This window comes from Dermochelys coriacea, chromosome 18 (genome assembly GCF_009764565.3).
Source record: "Dermochelys coriacea isolate rDerCor1 chromosome 18, rDerCor1.pri.v4, whole genome shotgun sequence".
NCBI lineage: Eukaryota > Metazoa > Chordata > Testudines > Dermochelyidae > Dermochelys > Dermochelys coriacea.
Window position 1 is genome coordinate 7079054 of NC_050085.1, and position 12452 is coordinate 7091505.

General features: G+C 45.4%; 1 protein-coding gene across 1 annotated transcript in view; it reads left to right on the plus strand.

Moving 5' to 3' along the window:
- Positions 1-214: 214 nt before the first annotated feature.
- Positions 215-12452, plus strand: part of ACTL8 (actin like 8) — a 35149-nt gene continuing 22911 nt past the window's right edge. The window contains exon 1 of the mRNA XM_038376623.2: positions 215-332. The gene's annotated coding sequence lies outside the window, so the exon portion shown is untranslated. The remainder of the gene's footprint in view (positions 333-12452) is intronic.

Genomic DNA, 12452 nt, shown 5'->3' on the forward strand with positions numbered 1-12452 from the left:
CAATCTAAATACACAAGGGGTGGGAGGGGAAGCAGAGGCACAGAGCGACTCACCCAAGATTGCACAGCAGGGCCGGGAATGGAAGCCAAGTTTCCTGAGGGTCCTATTCACTAGGCCACACTGCTGCTCCACTACATTCAGCAGCGTCTCTGCCTTAGAAGTAGACACAACAGGGAAGGAAGGCAATGGAGATGGTGGTGGTAGCCAAATGGAATGGGGTTCACTGGCACTTTAAGAGAGAGGCGGGGCCCTCTTAGACTAACTGTATAAAAGCAGGCCCCTGGACTGATGGTGAGGCTATCCTTCCTTTTCTTGTGAGGGCATCTGAGCAGGTAAGAAGTGGCTTTTAGTCTCTGTCTTCAGTTGTGGAGGTCCTGGGGAAAAGGCTGTTCACTGAGCAGAGGCTGTAAAGTGTCCTTGCATGTGATTTATTAGCCTAGTTTGTTCCAGTGGCATCTGATCTACCTTCTTAACTGCAGATGTATGGGTTTCACCTTTAAATGAGACTATGCAGGTGGGAATGTTAGTTACTAAGACTGATCAAGCCCTGGCTTGTAACCTAAGAATTGCTAGGAAATGTTTCTCGCCTCCCTCCTGTTGGAAATGTTTGCCTGACTGGAGCTCAGTGTGTAAGACTCAGTCTGAGGACAAGCTTGGCCAGTGGCGTTGTGTGAAGCTATGTGAGATGCTCTGTGACTAGCTTCTGGAACTATGTCAGCATGTGTCTAATATGCCCTCTTAGCTGCCTCTTCCAGGGAATTGCAGCCTACCTGGAGGCTGGCTTGGGTTCCCTGTTTGTTGGCTAGTGGCCTGTGCTAAGTAGATTGTGGCACATAAGCACTCTGGTTAGAGCAGCTTAGTTCTTGCCTGCACTATAGTCTAGCTGCTCAATAAGCATCTTCTCTCTCTAAAGAGGGCTGGGGGATGCATTCCACTGCATTCAGCTAGTGCTGTAGCCTTAGGAGGGCAAAGGAAATCTTAAACCTGCCTGGGAAAGGCACTTCAGCACTTGTGTTCCTTCCTAATGATTCAAGGAGCTCGTGTCCTTCACCTGCTCCAATTGCTTATTTAACTTGATTGAGCTGCAGAAGGGCAGACGTCCAAAACAAGGCAGATTCATTTGAATTGCTTAATGGTGAGCTGGATGATTAACCCCTTGTGTCCTGCAGCTTTTTCTGACTTTAAAGTGCAACAATAAACTGAAAAGTAGCTACTGCACTCCCTCCCCCCCATGCAAAAAAAAAAAAACCCACCACCCATAAACCTTGTTTCTGAATGATCAGATTGAGTTTTCTGATTGCTTTAATGAGGGAGTGCAACTTTCCCCCTCCCTGGAGAGAGGACATGTAGTTGGCTAGGTTGCGTTCTGTCTGAAGCATTGACCGAATTCTAACTGCAGGATCAAACTGAGTCCTGACTCCGCTCGTTGACAATGGGTTTGCAGGTGTAGAACTGAACATAACTTGCTCTGCACTCCATAGGGGTGGCATGTGAGAAAGTCAAAGGGCAGCTGGACTCAGGGCCCCACCAGCTGCTAGGAAATCTCCTGTCTTGTGTTGCTATTAGCAAAGCTGAGACAAAAGCTTGTAACCCTGTGATCTCTCTTCTGAGTGGTGCTGCACTTTAAAGTCTTCATCTGACTTGCTTCCTCTGCACCAAACAGGGCAGGAATTGCAGCCTAGTCCCTTTCAAACTCTTAGGGAAAGTGCTGTACAGAACAGATAAGTGTGGCCCATTCAGGTACCCTTCAATCAACCAAGACCAGCCGTTACTTGGAGCCAGTCAACAGTTCCAATCCCTCCCCCCCCCCCCCCGCTTGCCCCCAAAATAAAAATACTATTTTGTCAACAGTGTTTGTGGAAACAGTTGTGGTTAACTTTAGAGGTGAGGGAATGGGGGTGGTCGGTCTTTCCCTCACTGTTTATTGAAACACTTCAATAGGTCCTGGTTTTGTTAATTTTTTTTAATGGAATTGTCTGCCTGGTTGTAACATCTAACCTGAACACTTCAGAGGGTGTGGAATCTCTTGCACACCCCCAGTGTGGCTGCAAAGGTTTAGCGCACACAGGAGACAGTAACATGTAAATCCCTGATCTTGTGGCCAGCTGGCCGTGACTGTCCTAGAGCGAAGCTACCAATAGTCTGACCCTTAGTTGTCGTTTTTTTTCTTTCTTTTCTTTAGGAGGGGTAGGGAGAGGAACTGGGAGTGGGGTTTACATGGGAAGAGCCCATGTTACTTCTGGGGTGCCCAAACTTGGGATGGACATCATGTTGGTATTTCTACAGATGTACACGAATACAAACTGATGCTCTCGATTAGTGACTAAGTCAGTGATCTTGGCTTGCATGTTGAAACAAGAAGGGCTGCTTCCCTTTAAACTACAAATGCAGGGAGTTGCTAGACCAATGGTCAATCTCCAACCGCATGGCATAACTGATGCAGTACCCATGTCGGAGAATTACTACCTTTAACCATTCAGCAGGCCTTATCCAGACCAGGACTGAATAGTGTCTAGTTCCTAGACTAGAGTGTTCACGACCAACATCCATACTTGTGAAACAACACAAGCTCAATGGAGAAATGTAGGCTCTAACTTGCCCATCTTACTGTGTGCCTTGTCTAAATTTCCAAAACTGTGGTGAAGACATGTCAATTATAAGGTATTAAGATCACGCCTTAAATCCTAGCCTAGACAATGTAACAGTGGACTGATGTCCAGCTATTGGGTGCTGCATCTGCCTGTTACCTAAATGAGATTCTTGCCAACCATTCCTAGAAGTGAACTTTGCCTCTAATACTGGAGGGTTAAAACAAGCTTTCAGTTTACCTGCTCTTCCATTTAACAAGCTGGCTTTCAACAGGGCTGTCCAAAGAGTAAGTGTTGTTTGTCAGGATAACGTGAAGGATAACAGAAGGTGTCCTTTATCTTTCTGAGCACACCACTAGGAGGGGAAAAAGCAACCAAATCATCAGACGATGGTATGGTTAGCAGTGAGTCTGGTGGCCCACTTTAAGTCTACTTCTAGAAGACTAGCAGAGATCAAGCCTTCAAGGGCTTTCTCAAATCGCATTTGGACTCCAAAGTCCAGGCTCAGCATGTTGCCTGAATATCCAGTTCTGTTCTGTCTGCTTTATCCCCTGCTGCAATGTCAGGTGCCAAGATTCTGGATTAGGAAGGATCTAGTTGGCAACTCTGTAGAATGGAACGTGGCTTGTCCTTTCATTGAAGGCTCTAGAAGGCCAAGAACCTCAGCAGTGATCCCCCTAACTTGATGTGAGTTGGAATGTAGTGAATACTTCTGAATCTGGCAGCATGGAAAGAAACTCTGGCATACAGGGGAGGGCCTGGATCTCTTGGGCTTTAGGAAGTTCCCTTGGTGGGGTGGGGGAGGGGACAGGACCTGGAATAGCTAGGTGCATGACAGGAAGCAGAGGAAGCTTTCTGCACTCCTCCAGAGTCAAATGAGACTAGATCCTTGCTCCTGCTGAGTGCTGGAAATAGGGGAGGGAAGAAGGTGTGGCTCAGGAGATGGCATGTAGTGGGAGATCTCCCTGGGCCTCCTGAGAACTTGAGGTCTGTAGGGGAAAGTGCCTTCATGAGGTGCCCATTGTTAAGCTCTCCTACACCTTCCAGGAGGTGTGTGGAAAGGGAGAGCAGACCTGTGGCCCTTAGGGGCTTTAACAGGCTGCTGGCTGGCTGTCTTTGGCAGTCATGTTGGGAGCTGAGGGTACATATGCCAATGTAGTGCTATTGTAATGGGTGTATGAGGACTGTATGTAAAACTAAATAGTCGGTGTGCTCTTAATTCACTGATGCAATTGCAGAGCTGTGCCTGTCAGTGGAGGTTTAGGCTTGACTGAGCAGCATGGTGCTTGGCTTTCCTCCTGAAGTTCTTCTCTGTGCTAAGCTGCTTTTCTTGGTTGTTGTGAAGAGCAGTACCAGGTTCTATTGGCCCTAAGCTCTGCTACCTGTCCCCAATGAACAGCTTAGCCTGTGGTCTGGTCACTTCAAGACTCTTTGCTAATCTTTAAACCATCTCTTTATTCCATGCTCCCTCAAGTTTTTGCTGCCTTTCACACTACCTAATTGTCTGCAGCTGTGAGTTTTCACTTTCTTTTGACTCTCCCCTTACTTTGGGGGAATGCCTGGAAGGACCCAAAGCAGTGGAAATAAAGCTTTTTAGGCAAGCAGACTCCTTTAAGCAGATGGAGGCCTTGTGATGAACTGCCAATATATTTCCTATCCAAGGAAACTAGTATTTGAATCTTAAAAGGTGTATTCCTTCCTTCTTGGGGAAGAGAAAGGGATAGAGAAGTATACAAGGCTTGCTGGCATAAGTTAAATAAAACACACCCTTAATTTCAGATAAACCACACTTTAAATTTCCATTTAAAAACCCTTTTTTTGACAAGATTAAAGGGAATCTTGACTTTTTTTTGTCTGAAGCCTGTTTCAACACAACATTACCAACATCTAGGCTTCTAACAAAATTGGCTGGAGCCAACACTAACTCAGCAGCACTGACACGTTTGAGAATCTGTTTTGGTTATTTTTGCTTGAGAAACAGAGGGGGGAGATTTTACCCAGCTCTACATTGGAGTAATAGGGCTAGGTTCTTGGCATTTGCCAGTCCTAAATCTAATCCAGGATGGTAGAAGTTGTCCTGTACTCTCCCTGCTGAGAAAGGGTGATCTTGTGGTTGGAGATTCTGGTTTGGGCCTCAGAAGGTCTGGGTTCAGCTGCCATAGACTCCTATACAACAGTGTAAGTCCCCTCATTCTCTGGCCCCTGTCTGTAAAATGGGGCTACTTCCTCTTGTCTTGTCCTATTGGGGCTTTCAGTTTTGAGGCTGGGAATAGCACAATGGGAACCTGCTGGAGGTGCTGTTGCAACACAAGTACAATAGAAACTCAGTTACAACCTCCATTACGAAGGCGTTTGTAATGCTGAACAAAACATTATGGTGGCTCTTTCAAAAGTTTACAACTGAACATTGACTTAATACAGCTTTGAAACTTTACTATGGAGCAGAAGAGAAATGCTGCTTTCCCTTTATTTTAGTAGTTTGTTTAACACTACTATATTTGCTTTTTCACTTCTGCTGCTTGATTTTATACTTCTTGGCTCCAAATGAGGGGTGTGGTTGACTGGCCAGTGCATAACCCTGGTGTTTGTAACTCTTCAAGGATTTAACTGTAACTAGTTAACCTGCCAGCTGAATGGTGTTTATCTGGAAGTACTTTCTACATTACAAGTAACAACTGGACCTTGCTGGTCTGTTTACTCTATGGCCAGCAGCTGGTCACTTCACTGAGTCAAACACTCATTTGGCAGTGGGCACAATGGTGTGGTGCAGCCATCCTAGGCACACCAGTGTAAATTATGTGCCTGTCTAGAAGGGGGAGGATAGGAGAGCAGGCAGGGCTGTGTCATCCACTGCATGCCAAAGCTGCTGCATATGGAAGCGTATTGATTCAGCAGGTGGGTACATGTGCCCCTGCCCACCTCCTTGGGTTAAGTCTAGTAGTGCTGTCTCAAGTGACTGATGCAGTGAGGCATAACAATGAACATAGACTCTCTGACTCTAAAAAGTTTCTTACAAAATACACCCACCTGGCTTCCATCAGCTGTCAGCTCTTCCTGCTGCTACAGAAGCCTCCCCTGTTAAAGCTATTTATTTAAAATTTGTCTTTAGTATGCAAATGGCTCTTAATCTTTCCATTACCACTCCAGTGACACTTCCAGTGCCTGCCCTGAGCAATTTCCCCTGCTTCTAGAGCAATTGAAGGTTTCCCACATGTGTGGAGAGACTGAATTTTGATCAGCATATTTCAAGTTCATTTTCAAGTTATTTTCAAGAGAAGATGTTGATAAGGAATTGGTTAAAGGGGAGACTGCAACGGGTCCTACTGAAAGGCGAACTGTCAGGTTGGAGGGAGGTTACCAGTGGAGTTCCTCAGGGATCGGTTTTGGGACCAATCTTTTTATTACTGACCTTGGCACAAAAAGTGGGAGTGTGCTAATAAAGTTTGCAGATGATACAAAGCTGGGAGGTATTGCCAATTCGGAGAAGGATCGGGATATTATACAGGAGGATCTGGATGACCTTGTAAACTGGAGTAATAGTAATAGGATGAAATTTAATAGTGAGAAGTGTAAGGTTATGCATTTAGGGATTAACAACAAGAATTTTAGTTATAAGTTGGGGACGCATCAATTAGAAGGAACGGAAGAGGAGAAGGACCTTGGAGTATTGGTTGATCATAGGATGACTATGAGCTGCCAATGTGATATGGCTGTGAAAAAAGCTAATGCGGTTTTGGGATGCATCAGGAGAGGCATTTCCAGTAGGGATAAGGAGGTTTTAGTACCGTTATACAAGGCACTGGTGAGACCTCACCTGGAATACTGTGTGCAGTTCTGGTCTCCCATGTTTAAAAAGGATGAATTCAAACTGGAGCAGGTACAGAGAAGGGCTACTAGGATGATCCGAGGAATGGAAAACTGGCCTTATGAAAGGAGACTTAAGGAGCTTGGCTTGTTTAGCCTAACTAAAAGAAGGTTGAGGGGAGATATGATTGCTCTCTATAAATATATCAGAGGGATAAATACAGGAGAGGGAGAGGAATTATTTCACCTCAGCACCAATGTGGACACAAGAACAAATGGGTATAAACTGGCCACCAGGAAGTTTAGACTTGAAATCAGATGAAGGTTTTTAACCATCAGAGGAGTGAAGTTTTGGAATAGCCTTCCAAGGGAAGCAGTGGGGGCAAAAGATCTATCTGGTTTTAAGATTCTACTCGATAAGTTTATGGAGGAGATGGTATGATGGGATAATGGGATTTTGGTAAGTAATTGATCTTTAAATATTCAGGGTAAATAGGCCAAATCCCCTGAGATGGGATATTAGATGGATGGGATCTGAGTTACTATAGAAAATTCTTTCCTGGGTATCTGGCTGGTGAATCTTGCCCATGTGCTCAGGGTTTAGCTGATTGCCATATTTGGGGTCGGGAAGGAATTTTCATCCAGGGCAGATTGGAGAGACCCTGGAGGTTTTTTGCCTTCCTCTGTAGCATGGGGCATGGTTGACTGATGGGAGGCTTCTCTGCTCCTTGAAGTTTTGAACCGTGATTTAAGGACTTCAATAGCTCAGACATGGATGAGGTTTTTCATATGAGTGGGTGGGTGACGTTCTGTGGCCTGCGTTGTGCAGGAGGTCGGACTAGATCAGAATGGTCCCTTCTGACCTTAGTATCTATGAATCTATAAGTGTTCAGGACTTACTCACTTTCTTGAAACACTGTCTTGTGGTCTCCTGTGACTTCAGCTTCTTAAACTTTTGCTGCAACAAATCACACTTAGATGCCCAGCGCATGGATTTCTCTGAAAGGCCTTTAAACTAAGTCATGAAGGGTCTTTGGACTTGCCAGTCCTAAGATAACTGAACAGAAAACTCTTCCACTCTGCCCCAGGCTTGGACGTTGGATGCTCTGGAAGAAATGGAAGCAAACATGATGGCTTCAGGAACCTGTTGATATTCTTGCCCAATGTCCTCTCTAATGGTAGCCTGCAAAGGACTTCAGAAGTAGGGTGGCCAGAGAGAAAGTGAAATCGGGACCAGGGGTTGGGGGTCATAGGCATTTTATAGAAGACAAAGCCCCAAATATTGGAACTGTCCCTATAAAATTGGGACATCTGGTCACCCTATTCTGAGGGCAGCAACCCAGCTCTTCCATGTAGGAAGAGTTTGGAAGGGCCTTCTTGCTTAGTCTACTTTAGAAACCTCAAGAAAGCCAACTGTGGGCATGGAGGACTTGTTAAGGGGTCTTGCACAACATGTATTGCAAACTCACCATAATCAAAGCACTGAGTGCTGAATCTCTAACAAGACATCTTCCAAGACATTACCAGAAATAAACACCTTAAGTTCTTGCTCATATCAAAAGTAACCATTGAATGGTTGATTGCTATGACATCACCTCATAGTCATTTTTAATGAGATGGGACCTGAACTTCTAATATGAAAAACAGGCTTTCCCTGTTCTTCCTCCCTCCCATCAGGATGTATGGCATCTTTCAGGCTCTTCTGACTAAAGTAGCCAAAGGCACAAGATCATCTCTTTCCCCCCTACCCTACACAGGTCACTTTCAACATGAACTTGCAACCTGTAGACTACCAAGCCTAGTATCAAAGCTCTGTCTACCTGGCATATGGCCCAAACTGGAGTACTGCTTGCAGTATCCACTGTAGATCCTAGCAAGGTATTATAGCATGCTAATGCCAAGTTCCTTCCCAGTCAGGACTAGAACAAACTCCCTGGCTACCTCTTTCTATTGGTAAGAAGGCAATGCTGGACATAGCTGGATAGCCAAGGCTTCAGTGTTCATACAGTGATCTAAAGAACCAAAGTTTAACCACTCTCTTGGTGTCATTAGTAGCAAAACACCCTCTGGAGAGAAGCCTTGAGTTCAGTAGTCTACCTAGAACAAAATAATTAAGGCTAAGCACAAATCTTGGATGCTTGTCTCAAGTACTCAAGCCCCCTTAACTCAAGACAAGGGCTCTGATACCTGAGACTCAGTGCCCCAAAACCAGACTACAGTAGAACTTGCCCTGATTAAACTCCATGGCTGATGTTTGCAAACTAGCAAGACTAAAACCAACCAAAAGCAAACTAAGGGGTATACTCAAACTACACCTTAAATCTTGGTGACACGGAGACTACAACTGGTCTGAATTATGGGGTCTAGAAATGTGCAAATGTGTATTCCTTGGGAATGCTACAGGACTAAATTGGTGGAGATTCCAGGATCAGTGGTCCAGCTAAGCATGCCCCACTAATTGGCTTAAGCTAGTTGGGGCTTCTTGCTTTCCAGTGTGGCAAGTTGACTGTATCCTCTCAAACCCTGGATAAAACAACCAATCCATAAGCTCCAGGGTAGGTCTTTCTTTCCTTCCAATCGACTTTCAATGAAAATGGCACATGGAGCATTTTAAGTGTGATTGTAACTGACAGTTAAAGATCTGGTTTTTATTACACTTCATAAATTTTGAGATGCCTTACTGCAGATAACTCTACCACAGCTGTCATTATTTAGTTTGTTCTTAATTTGATTAAGTGAGGTGATCAGTCTAGAGTTCAGGATGGAATTAATTCATGCTGCCTAGGTACAGGGTGAGCCGGAGCAGCTGTCTTCTCTAAATGCAACTTGAACACTACCTTCAAGTTCATTCAAACAGTCCAGCAGATATGTGCCTCTTGTCCTAGACTTCAGCTGCTGGGGCTTGTCAAGGCAAAGGTCTGCCAGAAGGACAGACTCCCTCATGCAGAAGTGGCTTTTCAATACAGCACTGTCCTTGGAACAGTTGTGGTCAGACAATACAAGGACTTCTTGGGTTGCATTTTAACTGCTGACACAGACAATATCCCAGGGAAGTAGTTGGTACCTTATCTATTGAAGCAGAGCTGGTAATGGAAGAATTTGAACAGGAGAACCACTGGTTGTGAGCACTCTGCATAACACACCTGGCTCCACCAGGCTCTTCCTAGAGTCTTTGGTACAGCTCCCCACACAGCTGTCTGTGGCAGCTGCTACTTGGCTTTAGCTGCTAGAGGTGCAAATGTCTGCACTGAGCACACCTTGTCTCTCACATGGGTACATGTTAAGTAGGTAGGCTGCCATACCATCTGTTGCAAGGGAACTACCCATGGTCACAAAAGCTCAATGGCACACCATTTAATGGCTCTGCTACACAACTAAACATGAGTTCCTAGGTAAGACTGCCTTCCTGAATAGGCAAACTGCAGGCAGCTTAAGCTGTGTGCCTTCCGTGGGACAACAGATGGGATCCTATCCTGGGCTTACTAATGGCAGAAGCCCCCTCAGCCAAGGAACTTGGGAAAATGATAGCACCAACTTGATCTCTGACCTGATTTACTTCTGTCCTAGTGAATCAACATTAACTAGGACTTTCAGCATAGATCTGTAACCATAGCTTGGGCTCATAGGCAGCTTGGCTTGGAGCTTTTGTCTAGTCTGCAATCGCTCCTTACCTTGATCAGACTTCTCCCTGTCTTGTTAAACACTTAAGCAGACATGCCAAGTCCAGCTCTAGTGGAGACATAACCATGGGATAACTGGGAAGCTGAACTGGCTGACATAAGGGTTGGCTGAGCTCAGAGGGCAGCAGTATGTGAAAGCCTGGAGCATTCACAATGGTGTCAGTAGCTGTACACAGCATGCTCTGATCTGAACACTCAGCCTAGTACAAGTTCAGACAATTGTGTGAATGCAATACTTGCCATCACATTAACCACAGCTGCTCAGAACACAAGCTTGCAGTTCCTACTCAATCTTGCAACCTCCTCGTGTCCTTGCTAAATGAACACACTGTTTAACGTATTACAAGTTAATGCTTCAAGCATTAGTACTTGGGTGTTTGACATCTCACCTCTTAAGCTGTTTGGCTACTTGGGATTTATTTCATGCCTTTAAGGCCAGAGTAGTTCTGAGTGCTGGCCACACTTGGTGGCAAAGGGCCTTTTGCAGTCTAAAACAGATAGCAGCCACTCTGTCTCCTTCCTGTCCTACCCTGGAGGTGCTGTGTGGCCTAACAGAGTACTTGACTAGGACTTGGAGCCAGGAATAGATCCTAGGGCTCTGCCACTGTCCATCTGGTTGACTTTGTGCAAATCATTATCTTGTGCCACCATTTGTCATCCCATTTTACAGATGACCAATGACTTCAGTCCTCTGAGCTAAGAGCTAGACAAGCCCACAGAGATTTGGGGTCCTGATACTGTTGAGGGCCTCACCCATTCCTACTTTCCCACAGGTACAGATTTGAGGTGGGGGGAGGGCCCTGATAAAAATTGTCCTCTCATCAGTCCTGAAGCTAGGTAATATTCTAACCACAAGTCTTCAAATTGGACATCTGCCTAGTCCTGTTAAATAGACCACCCACTGGAGAAGGGCAGCAGCTGCTATGGACAAGGCAATTGCTGGAAAGATGGTTCCTTATGCTCACAGGGAGGTCCAGATAGCTTCATACTGTGGTAACAATGAGAAACATGCCATGATTGAGAACATATGTGGGTTGAGGGAGGGGGTTCTTCAAAACCAGCTCCCTCTGGCAGTCAGTGATAAGGGAACATCTCTTCATAGTGCCAGTCTATAAACAAAGGGACACAACTGCTGGTTATCCTTGGAAGCAGTCAGGCTACTGAACACTTGCTTAAGTGGGGGCTGTCTTGTGCTTGTATGATTTTTGCAGCCAAGTTGGCCTACAGGATTTGGAGAGCCATCTCCCTTACCCACCAAGATCTCTACTCTGCAAAAAGAGGGGACGCAGGTCATACTCCAGGACCACAGGCTGTACTGTCACCCAGTATTCCCTGCATCAGTGTGCAAGTGCAGTTGAGCTAGAGCATTATTTGGACATCTTGTCTCCACCAAAATATCTCACATGGCTGCACATCTTCCACTGGTGTTACATCAGTTACCTTTGCTGTGAACATCTCTGCTGTATTGCACCTAATCTGGTGGAACAGGTTCAGCAGGAGTGCAAGTCTAGCTAATTAGGACACAGTGCAAGAGTCTCTGCTTTGACTGCTCTAAAGCTTAAAACTGACAGGAAGAGCATCCTAGTCACTGCAGTGGGATATTAAGCAGCTGTTTTAATCAGGCTTCATTGTTTCCAGAAGCTGGACTTCTGGGCATACACCCACTCCCTCCCTGGTAAAGGGATGTACTAAGGCTCTAACTCATTTCTATTTAAAACCACATGCTTTCCAAACAATACACTCCCCTGCACATGCATCTCCCCAAGGAGAGAACAAAGCATGTGACCAATTGGTCCCAATGCTTAATATGCTGCTGTAGGTGCTCAGATAATACTACAGAGACGAGAGCAGTAAAAACTTGTATAGACCAGGCTGCCTGGGAGTGGAGTTGGGTGAAGGTTGCAGAAAGTGATCTGGAAAGCTCCCTCAGAACTCCTGAGAGGCAAGGGGGGACAGCTTCACCAGCAGATGCTTATGAAATATTAAGCAATGCAATCAATCCCGCTATCTCAAACCTTGCCTCAGGCACACATCTCGTTAAAATCACTCGCCTGCCCCCTGCTAGGATGGAGTCATGACCTGTGGTCTACTCCGATGCATCAAGGAAGTAAAAAAGAAAAGGAGGACTTGTGGCACCTTAAACTAACAAATTTATTTGAGCATAAGCTTTTGTGAGCTACAGCTCACTTCATTGGTTGCATTTGGTGGAAAATACGGTGGGGAGATTTATATACATACACGAAACTGGGTTTTATCATCCACACTGTAAGAGTGATCCCTTAAGATGAGCATTAACAGCAGGAAGGAGGGGGGGAAGGAGGAAAACCTTTTGTGGTGGTGGTCAAGGTGGGCCACTTCCTCAGACGTTCTTAACTGCTGG